General features: G+C 47.5%; 1 protein-coding gene across 14 annotated transcripts in view; it reads left to right on the forward strand.

Annotated features, from left to right (window-relative positions):
• Positions 1-12,263, forward strand: part of LOC135245343 (girdin-like) — a 53,154-nt gene that overhangs the window by 9,688 nt on the left and 31,203 nt on the right. The window lies entirely within an intron of this gene.

The following is a 12,263-nucleotide window of genomic DNA, read 5'->3' on the forward strand; positions in this document are numbered from 1 at the left end:
GCATTACGGTACAGTCACTTGATTTGAGCTGACATTGATCCGATTTTTGGGGTCGAGCCCTGTTATGCTGGCCTTGTTATACAGAGCGTCTGCTTGAATGCCTAAATGTAGTTGTTTAATGCAAATGGCGTAATGTTTATCGTGCGGTTACAAAGTTCCCTCTACATTTCCTACAGTTCTACAGCGGGTAGAACTGGCCTTGTTAGCACAAATACCCACACGCGTGTGTACAGCACAAAGACACACACACACACACACACACAACTGGCTCCAGCCAAGAACTCTAAATATACACAGACGCCCCCTTTCCATCTTACTGACACTTCTTTGTTGTGTTTGTTGCTGGATGGCTTGAGACGCACTGGGTGCTTTATTTTAAAAGGGTGATGGAGAATTGTTTTTAAGAGCGCCCCCCTTCTCATCTTATAAACTGTCTGCTGCACAGTGTGTGGGGTACTGCAGGGTTTGGGTACTAGGGGGGTCGGGTACTTGGAGAGGTCGGGTTCATGTCCCTCTGACATTGGAGGGAGATTCCTCATCTCCACCAGAGATCTATAGAGAACTGGCAGCTGGCAGGATTAATCTCAGTAACTGTTTTGCTCTGTGTGGCTTTTAAACTTTTGATACCGATACCTGATATACTGTGTGACTTAGCTCGACTGTGTGGTGTGTGTGTGCATATATTCATTAGCGCACACACACACCAAGTATGTGTATGTGTGTGCTCATGTTATGCCTGTGTGTGCATTAGTGTGTGTGTGCATGCTTTGGGGGAATGTGCATGTGTGCATGTGTGTGTGTGGGCGTGCATGTGTGTGAACTGTGAACATAATCCACGGACAGGTGGATGCTATTCAGTTCAGTTGGTCCAATGTAACCAGAGACTTCCTTTTTATTGGGGGGGTGCAGGGGGGTGTTGAGGGAGCTGTGGCTCTTAAAGGACAGCCTGCAGGGTAGAGTCAAAATCACCACAGATTTTTTGTTTTGGTTTCATCTGAACTGCAGCCGCCTGAATCTCTGCAACGAAGGGGAAAAGGGGGAGGGGTTATCCCTGTGTGACATCGTCATTCAGGGGTGGAGCTTTATACATTTTCTTTGACGTGGGCTGAAGTGTTATATGTGACACGTTAGTAATTAGATTGACACATGATCCTAAAATTGAGGGGCCAAGATCAAATAATGATTTTTGGCTGGAGTTCCCCTGTACTACCCCCCCGGGAGGGTAGAGTGGTGGGAGACACACACACCCACATCTGTCCAGCAGCCGGTTTTAGTCAACAACCACCACCCCCCCCACCCCTCCAATGGGACAGGGCAATGCTGAAGGAGGGATTGGGTTACTCCGCCTCAAGGCTCTCCACCTGGCAACCCAGGAGCTAGGCGCTTCTTTATCATTATGAAAACATAAGTGTTATTCAGACTGATTAAATAGTGCATCAGTTATGTCAAAGTGTATGTCCAGGCCTACATCTGTACAGTGTTCGCACACCTCCCACTACCGACACAATTTATAATCCATAACTCTGCCTCTCTGTGGGCGTCTGCTTTTATTCACACACATTTGAGACTTTGTTTTCTCTGCACGTTGTATTTAAAAGAGGAATGAGGATGAAGAATCTCACCCCCAGCCGGCAGCAATCATCGAATCCCATCCTGCCCCATGTTCCTGAAGTTTAAAATGACAAATGACGGTAACTGTCACACTTTGTTTGATATAATAAGCTTTGAATGTCAAAGAACAGGAAGAGCTTTTTTTCAGTTAATTTTTTTGATCCATCTTCGAGTCCATTTAACGCGCTTCACTCGGTTGTAATTGCCGATAGATCAGTTTAATCTGGCTCATAAATCTGCACACAGATATCAATGCCCTTTGTGTGTGACACGTTGCTGTAGCGTGTAGCTGAAAGCACACAGTCTGAGCTGCTGTGGCTCTCTCTGATCTCACACCCTCTCTTCCTCGCAGGACACTGGTGCTTTCGCTGTTATTGTCATAAAGGGTAAAGGGTTCAGCCGAGGCAGTTTTTTTTTTTTTTTTGAGGGTAGATTCCATCAAAGACATCCCATAAGGCACCTAGAATTGCTTGTTTTTTTTTGGGAGGGGGGTGCGTGTATGTGGATTTGAAAAAGGGCAGCTGTTATTAATGTGTGTGCAGTCTGTACTTTGTGTTATGTGTGTGTGCAGTCTGTGTGTGTAATATAGGCTATATATAATCTGTGGAAGTGAGAGACTGTTCATACTGGTGTAAAAGAGAGACCACCGGAATCTGTGCAGTGACCAGCAGTTTGTAAAAAAAATCTGCTGTAGGTCAGCGTGCTAAATGATCTTCTATTCATTCATTTGGTTCCATTCAGTTCGAATGACTGTTTTTGTATGGCTGATCTTGATCCTGTTCTCTGTTACAGTTAGCACAGTGTATGCTCAAAACCAACCCGTGAGTTCGGTACAAACACGCAGGATTATAAAGAGTTATGAAGGGCACTCTTATCACGTCTTTATATTCTACAGGGGGATGAGGCCACATTTGGGTGCAAATATCAGCCATGATGATTGTGAATTCTGCGAATGATAACTGTTTAATGGGCATGAAGCGGAATTCTGAAAAATGGTATCGTGACGGGTTGGTATTTGACAAACAGCAGAAGCTGGAAATGACAGCAGGATTTTTACAGTGAAGTGAAGGAAATACAAGAACTTTTTATCAAACCGAATTGTTTATACACTTAAGAAAATCACGTTTTCAGTTGTGCTTAGTTTTACAGTTGAGGCTGTGCTTGGCTATCCATATGGTACTTGTTGTGCTCGTTGTCAAAGAGGCTGATTCCCACATCTGAGTAACTCTTGCAGGAAACACTTTCCTCCTTTGGAGGGGTTTCTGTAACGAGTTTAACCCACTCGTTCAACTTTTCACCTTCCTGGCCTCAGGCCAGAAAAGTGCTATGGCAGACTCTTTAAACTCTCCGGTAATGCTGCCCCAGTGTTCTTAACGTTGGCAAGTTCTGTCTCCCTACATTTTAAGCCGAAATGTGATCTTCTGAATATTCATTAAGGAGGCGTGGTCAAGAGACAGTACTGTGGCTGTGGCTGGTCTGTACTGTAATACAGCAGGAGAACCTCCAGTTGCCAATCAGAACCTCCTGTAGTTAAGCAGCAGAGTGGAAGGTACTTGGGAGCTGAGCGTCTGGTGAGAGCGTGGAACCTGCTCTATCAGCACTGCTGCTTACTCAGCTAAAACTCTGAAGCTCCCTCTGACACACTGCAATTAACTGTCCTCACAGTTCCAGCGTCTGAGACTTCAGCTCCGCCCCGACTCTTCTCCTCCACCCTCCCGCTCGGTCTCTGAGTTCCGCGCCATTGTGAGGTCAGAGCCGTTTCCACGGGAGCTGCCAGGGCGGGAGGGCTGCTGTGTGTGTTTCCTTTAGCGGGCGGTGGATTACGCAGGCCGCCGCAGCAGCCCGCCGCGCGTTTTATACGGGCCGCGCGGTTTCCGCAGTAACACTTAAAGGGACGCGCGGGAGTGGAGGCGGGGAAGTCGTCTAGACTAATCGGCTTCCACCTGCATCACATTTCGAGCTTCTTTCATTATTTATTTTTCTCTTGTTTTTTTCTTCTTTTTTTTGAGAGGATAAAGACAGAGTTGACTTTCATTCTAGGTCTGGAAAAGAGAAGGAGACCTTTTCAGCTTTGCCTACCACAGAAGGCAAAGTGCCGCCCGCACATGGGCTATGATAATGAGCTCACCCGCTTTTTCCATTCAGTCATTTCCTCAGATAAAAAAGCACAGCTCCTACAGCTTTAGCTGTAGGGTTTCTGTCCTATTTTTAATCTCCCGTTCAAGTGGACAGAACCGCCCCCCCCCCATCCGCACCCCCAGTTTTCAGCCAAAGCTTATTTATAAAACCCTCTGGCAGAGATCTTGTACACGTGACTGAACTAAAGAGAGTCCTATAGGAGCTCCTACTTGCAGGAAACAGAAGCCATTGCTTAGGGGTTCACCCGACTTCATTAACAGGTGATTAGTCAGATTTTATATGGTAATTCATTTCGGTCTAGTGGGGTAACAAAACCTGATTACTCCAGATGTAATTACTTAAAGCTGCAGCGGGCGACTGTCTCAACCGGTCTCCACACCTTGTCACGAATGTGCATAAACATTTCTAGCTGCGACTTTTCAGCAAGAAGGATTACACTTAAGCTACACTTAAAATGTCAGCTCATAGAGGCAGTCTGCCACATCTAGGACGACAGACCGGTCTCACTGATATGTGTGTCATTAGAGGGAGCCAGGCTTTTTCTATGATTGCTACCAATTAAGCATGACCGTTCCTTGATACCTTTCGAGAAAAAAAAGTTACGGACTGCAGCTTTAATTAAGAAATGGTTTCACATGTTATTTGAACTTGGCCAGCAGGCTGTATCAACCGTTTACCATATCAAAAGTGTCCCTTCATAAAAACGGCTTTGAAGTTGTAAAATGTTCGCACAGTAAATTTGCTCTTGGTCTTGGGTCAGCAGAAGTCTTTGAGTCGTCGCTTTGGTGATAATTTCTCTGACCTTTCGCTCGGTGCAGCTCGTAGTTTGGGCCTTGCTGAGATGAGCTCTATTAGTCACTGCTGCTCATGTTTGTGTTTCATCACGCTCAGCTGAAACGCTGGGGGGGGCATGTTTTTAAAGGCTGTTTTCCCACCTCCCCCACACCCCGAGATCCAGCTCTGTCTACCCCACACCCCAAGATTCAGCTCTGTCTCCCCCACACCCCAAGATTCAACTCCATCTCTCCACACTCCAAGATTCAGCTCTGTCTCCCCCACACCCCGAGATCCAGCTCTGTCTCCCCCACACCCCGAGATTCAGCTCTGTCTCCCCACACCCCGAGATCCAGCTCTGTCTCCCCACACCCCGAGATCCAGCTCTGTCTCCCCCACACCCCGAGATCCAGCTCTGTCTCCCCACACCCCGAGATCCAGCTCTGTCTCCCCCCCACCCCGAGATTCAGCTCTGTCTCCCCACACCCCGAGATTCAGCTCTGTCTCCCCCCACACCCGAGATTCGCTCTGTCTCCCCAGAGATCAGCTCTGTCTCCCCCCCACCCCGAGATCCAGCTCTGTCTCCCCCACACCCCGAGATCCAGCTCTGTCTCCCCCACACCCCGAGATCCAGCTGTGCTCCCCACACCCCGAGATCAGCTCTGTCTCCCCCACACCCCGAGATTCAGCTCTGTCTCCCCCACACCCCGAGATCCAACTCCGTCTCCCCCACACCCCGAGATTCAGCTCTGTCTCCCCCACACCCCGAGATTCAGCTCTAACACACACCCCAAGTTTCTGCTCTTAACAGTGTGGTCCCTGTTTTTCTCACGCTTGCCAGGAAGCAACAGTGTGTCTTTGATGTGCTCAGCAGTCTTACCTCCCCCTCTTAAGTAAAATTAATTGAGCGTTAGGCGGTAACGGTTGGCAGAAAACCCACACTGTCCCTCGTACAGATTTAGTTTCTTTTTTGTTTGCCCATTTTGTCGTCTCAGTAGCATTCAGCAGAGTGTACAGTGCTCCGGTCACGAGCAGTGTCAGCTGTTAGTCTGATACTGGAATTCAGCTCTCCTACCGCATTCGTCTGTTTCATCTGGGCAAGAAATGGCCTCAACTCTGAGGTATTAAGAAACAGGGGGGGAAAAAAAAACCGTTCAAACTGCTTTTGAATTTCCAGAGCGTGGATGTTTTAAAAACGGATTTTTCCCCTCCCGGACGCCTCCCTTTCCCATTGCGCGGGTTCGGCTGGAAACTGGGCACACTTCCCCGGGGAAGGGCGCAGTGACCGGGGGGTGTTTATTTGTACAGAATCAAAAGGGAAGAGGGGTGCGTTCTGTGCGTGGAGCAGGCCTCACCTCAGCCCCTCACGGTTTCGTTAATTGTCGGCCGACTGCGCCCTCACTGGTAAAAATGGGACCTTGCTTGGTTGGCCTCAAGGGGACTTCCTGTGTAAATAAACAATACGTTTCCTTTTACAGTCCAAAGATGGCTGCGGAGTTATTTTTTTGTGCGTTTGTTGTTTTTGTTGTGGGTTTCTTTCTTTCGGCAGATATGTTGGTTGAAAACAGGAAGTGCGAACCTGACCCATTAGGCCAAACCCCTCCATTTCAGAGATTCTGCTTGTCTTTGCTGGGAATCAGAATTCCTTTGGGGTCTGTTTAAATTTGGGGGGTGGGGGTGGGGGAGAGAATCCCTTCCTTTGACATTTGTCTCATGAGGAATGCAGTTTAAATTCATTAGGGGGGGTGTTTGCGTTTGCTTCGGACAGAACGCGTGTTCACATGCGCTGCAGGGGGACAGTACAAAGGTCCCTGTGTTGATTTTTTTTCTGGTCTAGTTAATTTTTTTAGATGTTTAATTTTTTTTAATGACTCGATGAAGCGTGTGACTGATGTGGTCAAAATGGCCTCATGTTCCCCCGTCAGGACCCCTCCTCCAGTGTATTTTTAGCCTAAATTGTATTTCACCTGTCGCTGGTACGAACAGGTGATATTTACCTGAGTGCAGGTGTTTCCACCGTCCAGAGTGACTGCCTCATGGAAACTCTGCACCTCAGTATTTTACTGTGGGGGGGGGCGCTGTCTGGTAAGACTGATGGGGTTTTTTTTTTAAGGCTAACTGCTAGACGTCAGAATGTTTTGATTTAAAAAAATACTAGGTCCCTACAATACAGCTCAGACGGTTTGTGTCAAGTTGCTGACGTGTAAAAGTTTCGAGCCGAGTGCAGGAGATTGATTTTGTGCTGTGACGCATGTGTTGGTGTCGGTGTCGTACAGAAACCTCATTTCTCCAAAAAAATGGAATTCCGGGGAAAAGCAGTATAACTGCTCCCTGTTTTTCCCCTTTATGGAACTATGGTTTTATCATCTGGGGTTTCGAACCAACTTTATTAGTTTTTAAGGAATCTCTAGCACTACATGGAAATGGATGAGAAGTCTGTTGGAGAATTGATCTCTGTAGCTATGGGCTAAGAGTTAAAGGTGATGATTTGAAGCTCACGGGCAGGATTTTACTGCATCATAAGTGGATTGTCAACCTATTATTTTCATTTGGGCTGTTAATTGTTCTTTTTTTAGTCTTTTTTTTTTTTTTAACATACAGTAATGTATGTTACAGCGCTTAATCTGTCCTGGGGGGAATGCTGCAGATGCTCTTTCCTGTTAGAGGGACATTAGCGTTTCCTGTCCTAAACGGAGCAGAGAGATGGAGCGGGGGATTATTGCCCCCCCCTCCCCAACCCCCGCCCCCCCTCAGACCGGACCATAGCTGCAGACTTTCTGTCTGCTGTACGGTGTCAGAGGTGCCTTTTAAATGATCCGACACAGACAGCAGGAGGAATTATTCCGGATGGCTGTCAGAAAAACATTTCTAAAATTGATTACGGAAGTAAATATTTGCGGGGTATAAAATGTCTGGTGTTGGTAAGCATGTTTGAAGATGGTTTTGTTTCTGTTGACACTAATGGGTTCATAACCTCTATAATGAGGAGCATTATTGAGTCTGTAGTTTCATAAATAAGATTAAAAATGCAGAATCATCCTCAGAATTCACAGGTTCAGGAAGAATTTCAGTTTTGTGGAATCAGCTGGGAGGAAACGGGGTCAGGCTTTCTGCGAGCTCGACTTGCACGGACGTCTCGGGCTGGTTCGTGTCGCATAGCGAAGCTGGCAGGTCGGCCGTTTTAATTATGAATTAGGAGTGACCTTCGCCTGCCTCTCTCTGATAGGGGGAGCCACGGTTAGGTCTCACAGCTCGGCTCTGACGTACCGCCCCCAGGGCGGAACGAATCGGCTGTTATCTCCGAGTCTAGAAATGATTTCCCGCTAAAGATTCCCTCAGTGCGTCTCTTTGTGAGCGCGTCTGGTGAACCCTGTCCCCCTGCCCGTGATGTTTTCGCTGTTGCTACGGGCCTGCGGGCGACGTGTTTCTGTTTTTTTAAATTGGTCCGGGCTTCGAGCCGCCGGCGGTAGACGGTCGAACGCGCGCGGCGGGCTCACGCCGCCTGAGAGACTTGGCGGAATTGGCGCAGTGCTCTTTTGTGCTCTGGCTCAGCGTTGCAGTCAGATGTGCGCTTTCTCCCCCGGATGCGTTTCCTGCCCCGCGATTGGTCCGCCGGCAGCGGTGACGGGTTCCTGCCCAGCGCTGCTGACCGCAGCCTTTTCGGGTTTCCTCCAGGAATCGACACGTTCGTGGTGGTTTCTGTTCTCCTCCTGAGCGCAGGAACCCGCTCCTTCGCTCTGTGAACGAATCATACGTCCCGCGGACGATATCAGTAACGCTGCTCAAAATCCAGCTGGCTGTCTTTCTCTTTTAATATTAGTGAACTTTATGCAACCCCTTCCCTGCACCCCCCCCCCAACCCTCCCCTCCCATGCATATCCCCCTCCCAGGTTAATGTACTGTGCATATCACTTCTTTCTGGAACATGATGAAGAGCCTAATCTCTCCAGGAAGCCTTTGAGCTGTGGCAGATCTTACCAGCAAAATTTCCACTCCTGTTTCTCTCATTATAATTAGCTATGGAGCCTGTCTCACATTGTAAGTTTATGGTATGTTGGAATAGAAAATGGAGTAAGATCATCGCTGAAACAGAAAGGCATGGTTTCAGATTTCAGGGCATTGCTCTATAATCTCCCCGTTTGAGCCTGGGGTAATTTGCGCTCTCAGATAAGAAGATCTCCAAATCTGCAGGACGTCCTGCTTGCCGTCCGGGAAGTGAAGATAATGTGAGGTTACTACGGGTCGGCTCTGCAACGAGCGAGTGAAATGGTGAACACATCTCACTCAATAACCCTGAACTGGGCTAAAGCTGAAACATCTACATCACTGTCTTTGCTGCTTGAGCCAATGGAATCTCTGGAATATGAGGGCTCTGTTGGCAGGCTATTTTTTGTGTTTCCAAGAAGCCAAACAGACAGAGATTATTCTCTTATCCTCAAATAGGGCAGAGGGGTTATTATCTTGCCCTCTCATAGGGCAGAGGGGTTATTATCTTGCCCTCTCATAGGGCAGTGGTCTTATTGTTTTACCCTCTCATTGTTCTGAGCACTCCTCAGATTCAGGCTCTTTTCTGTGGTCAAAGGCCCAGAGTTCTGGGCGGAGCTTTACACAGGTGACCCATGAGTACCATTTCATCTCTCATCGAAATCACGTGATGTCATCTCAGCCTCCGCTTCTTATCACACCACAGTTTGCCAGTCGGGGTCGTACAGACGTGAGTCAGAGGAAGACGCTGTCCTGAGAGGGAGAGAGAGCCCGAGAGAGAGAGAGAGAGAGAGAGAGACAGCCTCCCGCTCCTGTCTGCTGTTAGGATTGTGGACAGGCAGCAGAGCTGAAGGGATCTTCATATGAAGCAGTGCTATACTAATGTTTCCAATTTTACGCCTCAAGAAAAGCTGCTTTTCATTAATTAGATAATCGACACAATATCCCCGCACTTGTACAGAGTAATTAGATTCTAATAGCTGCTCAACTTGAGCCTTCAGGCTTGCTTGAGCACTGTATTTTTAATTAAAAATTTTTCAAAATGTAGATTCTGTCTTTGGCGAGGTGTCGCAATCGCTGCAGGGAATATTTGATTGGAATTGGCAGGAGGAATAGGAACGGAACTTTATACACTCATCATATAATATTGTTTTATTCAGCTGCTCTGTGCAGCTCTGTGTGAAATTCACTCAAAACCAGTGAGATCCCTGTTTTTAACATCAAGAGGAAATGAACAGCCTTTTTCAGTCTCTCATGCTGAACATTGTGACAGCAGGATCATAGACTCAATACCACATGTTTTTAAGAGCAGTTGCTAATCAACTTTGGCCAGAGGGTCAGAACTGATCACCCTGAAAGCACCTGGTCCTGACGTCTTGCAGAGGTCGCCATGTCTAAACCATAGGCGTAGAGATGCCACGTTGGGATGAATGGGCTGAGTGATGTCTCCATGGAAACCCTCCCCATCTCACGAATGACGGGGGCTTGTGCCACTCGGGACATTTCCATCTCGGCATTCAGCGCTCTATCCGGTAATCATCCGTATCCTGATACCTTCGGCCCCCGTCCCAGGAAAACTCCGGCCAGAAGGTGAGGAAGTCTAGACTCCAGCCTGGAGAGCAAAAGAGAGCATCTGCTTATTTTCATTCTTACTTTTTACTTAACTGATCGGTTAAAGCAGATTGGTTACACAGGTAATTCATTTCACCTGATCAGTTTGGTCTGAAACTGGTTCCTGATTTTTATTCATCTGTACAGAGCTTTATTAAAATTTTTTTTTAAAAACAGACATGATAATTTGAGTAGAGTGCTTCTGTTGATGTTTTTCTGATATGTCTGTTTGATTAGTCTGGTTCTTCTGAGGGAACCGGCTGTGGGCTCTTAACACAGCTGTTTGGAAGACTGGCACAGCTGCCGACCCCGGAGTGGAGAGGCACACCTGAGCTGCTTCCTCCTGCCTGGGGAGGATCGGCGGATTGCAGGAACTCGGTCGCTGATTTTCCGTAAATGCGCTTAATTTTGCGCGTAGCTGCGAGAGCCTTTCGCTCTTGAAGTGAATGGCAAGTGATGAAGCGGTGATTGCTGCCGGTTATTGTTTACGGTACGCGTCACCGGTCTCGCGGCTTGATTGGTGGCTCCCGGTGTGTTTCGGGAAACAGGAATTTGCATATTGCTCTGAAGGAGTGAACATTGAAAGCAGAGTAATTAATTGGTGAATATTTGATTTAAACATGGAGCTGTTTCTCAGCGCAGCTGTTTCTAACGGGGCTCGTTTTAATCACTCCAGTTCTGTGCGCAGTTGTTAAATTCACCTTTGAACATGATAATAGGGCTGCAGTCCAGGCCGTTACGTGGAGACGCACGTGATCATGAATAGGTTCATTTATAAATGAACGAAGATAAACGCTGTTATCGCAGAAACGTGGGTCAGGTCGGTTTTATGCAGCCAAATTAACAAAACCTTGAATCACTGGTGTGAAATATCCTTGCGTATGAACTGCGGAGTCTGTGGAACAGTTGGCCCATTTGTAGGGTGGGAAATGGTAATGAAAGATAAGATTCTTTCCATCACTGGCATGTATGAGGCTGTTACTGTGTGGGATGCCCGCCCATCCTGCTGACCGTGGAAGAGGAAGCCGCCCTGCAGCGAGGCGGACCTCCCTCTGAGTTCTGTTCCCCCTGCAGAACCGGCCTTCCCCCAACACCAGAAAGGGAAGATATACAGAGGCTTCTCAGACTGGTTTCAAACAGATGGGAGGGAAGAGTTGTCTACTCTATCCTGTTAATTACTGTAACATTCCTGTTACCACCGGTGTAGCATAGTGGTTTCTGAACTGACTTGTAACTCAAAGGTTGTAGGTTCGATTCTGAGGTGGGGCACTGCTGTTGTAAGGGTACTTAACCTGAGTTGCTTCAGTAAATGTCCAGCTTAATAATAGGTTGTATATATATATATAAATACAGAAATGTGATGTAACCGCTATGGCATCCCTCTGGAGAATGATCCGGAATCTGCGTAACTACTCCTGCCAGATCACAGCATCATGCATGGTGCTGTTTTTATATCCCGGTCTCTGGATATTTCTTCCCACAGTAGCGGAGTCGCATTAAACTGAGGAAAGCACCTTAACGCTCACCCTGGATTGTGATTTTAAGGGCTAGATCTTACCGTTTTTGTTTTTTTTGGGTGGGGGTTTGGGGGGTGCTGTGTGATGACTTAATTCTGTGCTGTTTTTAAGGCCTTGCCTTGTTTGCTGGATGCTTGTCGAGTTTAAAGATCCTCTGTGGAGGAGGCAGAGGAGCTCGGCACTGCATTATTGATGAAAGCAGAGATTCGGGGGGGGGGGGGGGGGGGTCAGGATGACAGAGATGATCGTGAGGGGCTGTGTCCTCCGGTGTGTCAATCATGTGAGTTGCAGGCACTCCACTGTAACTCCTGTGAAACGCACCTGATTCTACTAATCAATGACTATTACTAAGCACCTGGATTAGTAGAATCAGGTGTGTTACTGCTCCTACACCGGCCCCTTCTGGATAAGATTGAGGACCCCTGGTGTAGTGGTTAGAGCGTTGGACTCTGGATGTGATTGACTACAGATTTAAATGTGACTCTTAACATCTTTATTGTACTCTTGTGCACCAATTTTACCATTTCTGTGCAGATAAACCTGCCTCGGCTGTGTTTAGTGTTCTGGTGGAAATGTGTGTTAGTGATACTGAAAAGCACAGTCGAAACTCACGGTGGTGATGCCTGC

This window comes from Anguilla rostrata, chromosome 2, assembly GCF_018555375.3.
Source record: "Anguilla rostrata isolate EN2019 chromosome 2, ASM1855537v3, whole genome shotgun sequence".
NCBI classification, from domain to species: Eukaryota; Metazoa; Chordata; class Actinopteri; order Anguilliformes; family Anguillidae; genus Anguilla; species Anguilla rostrata.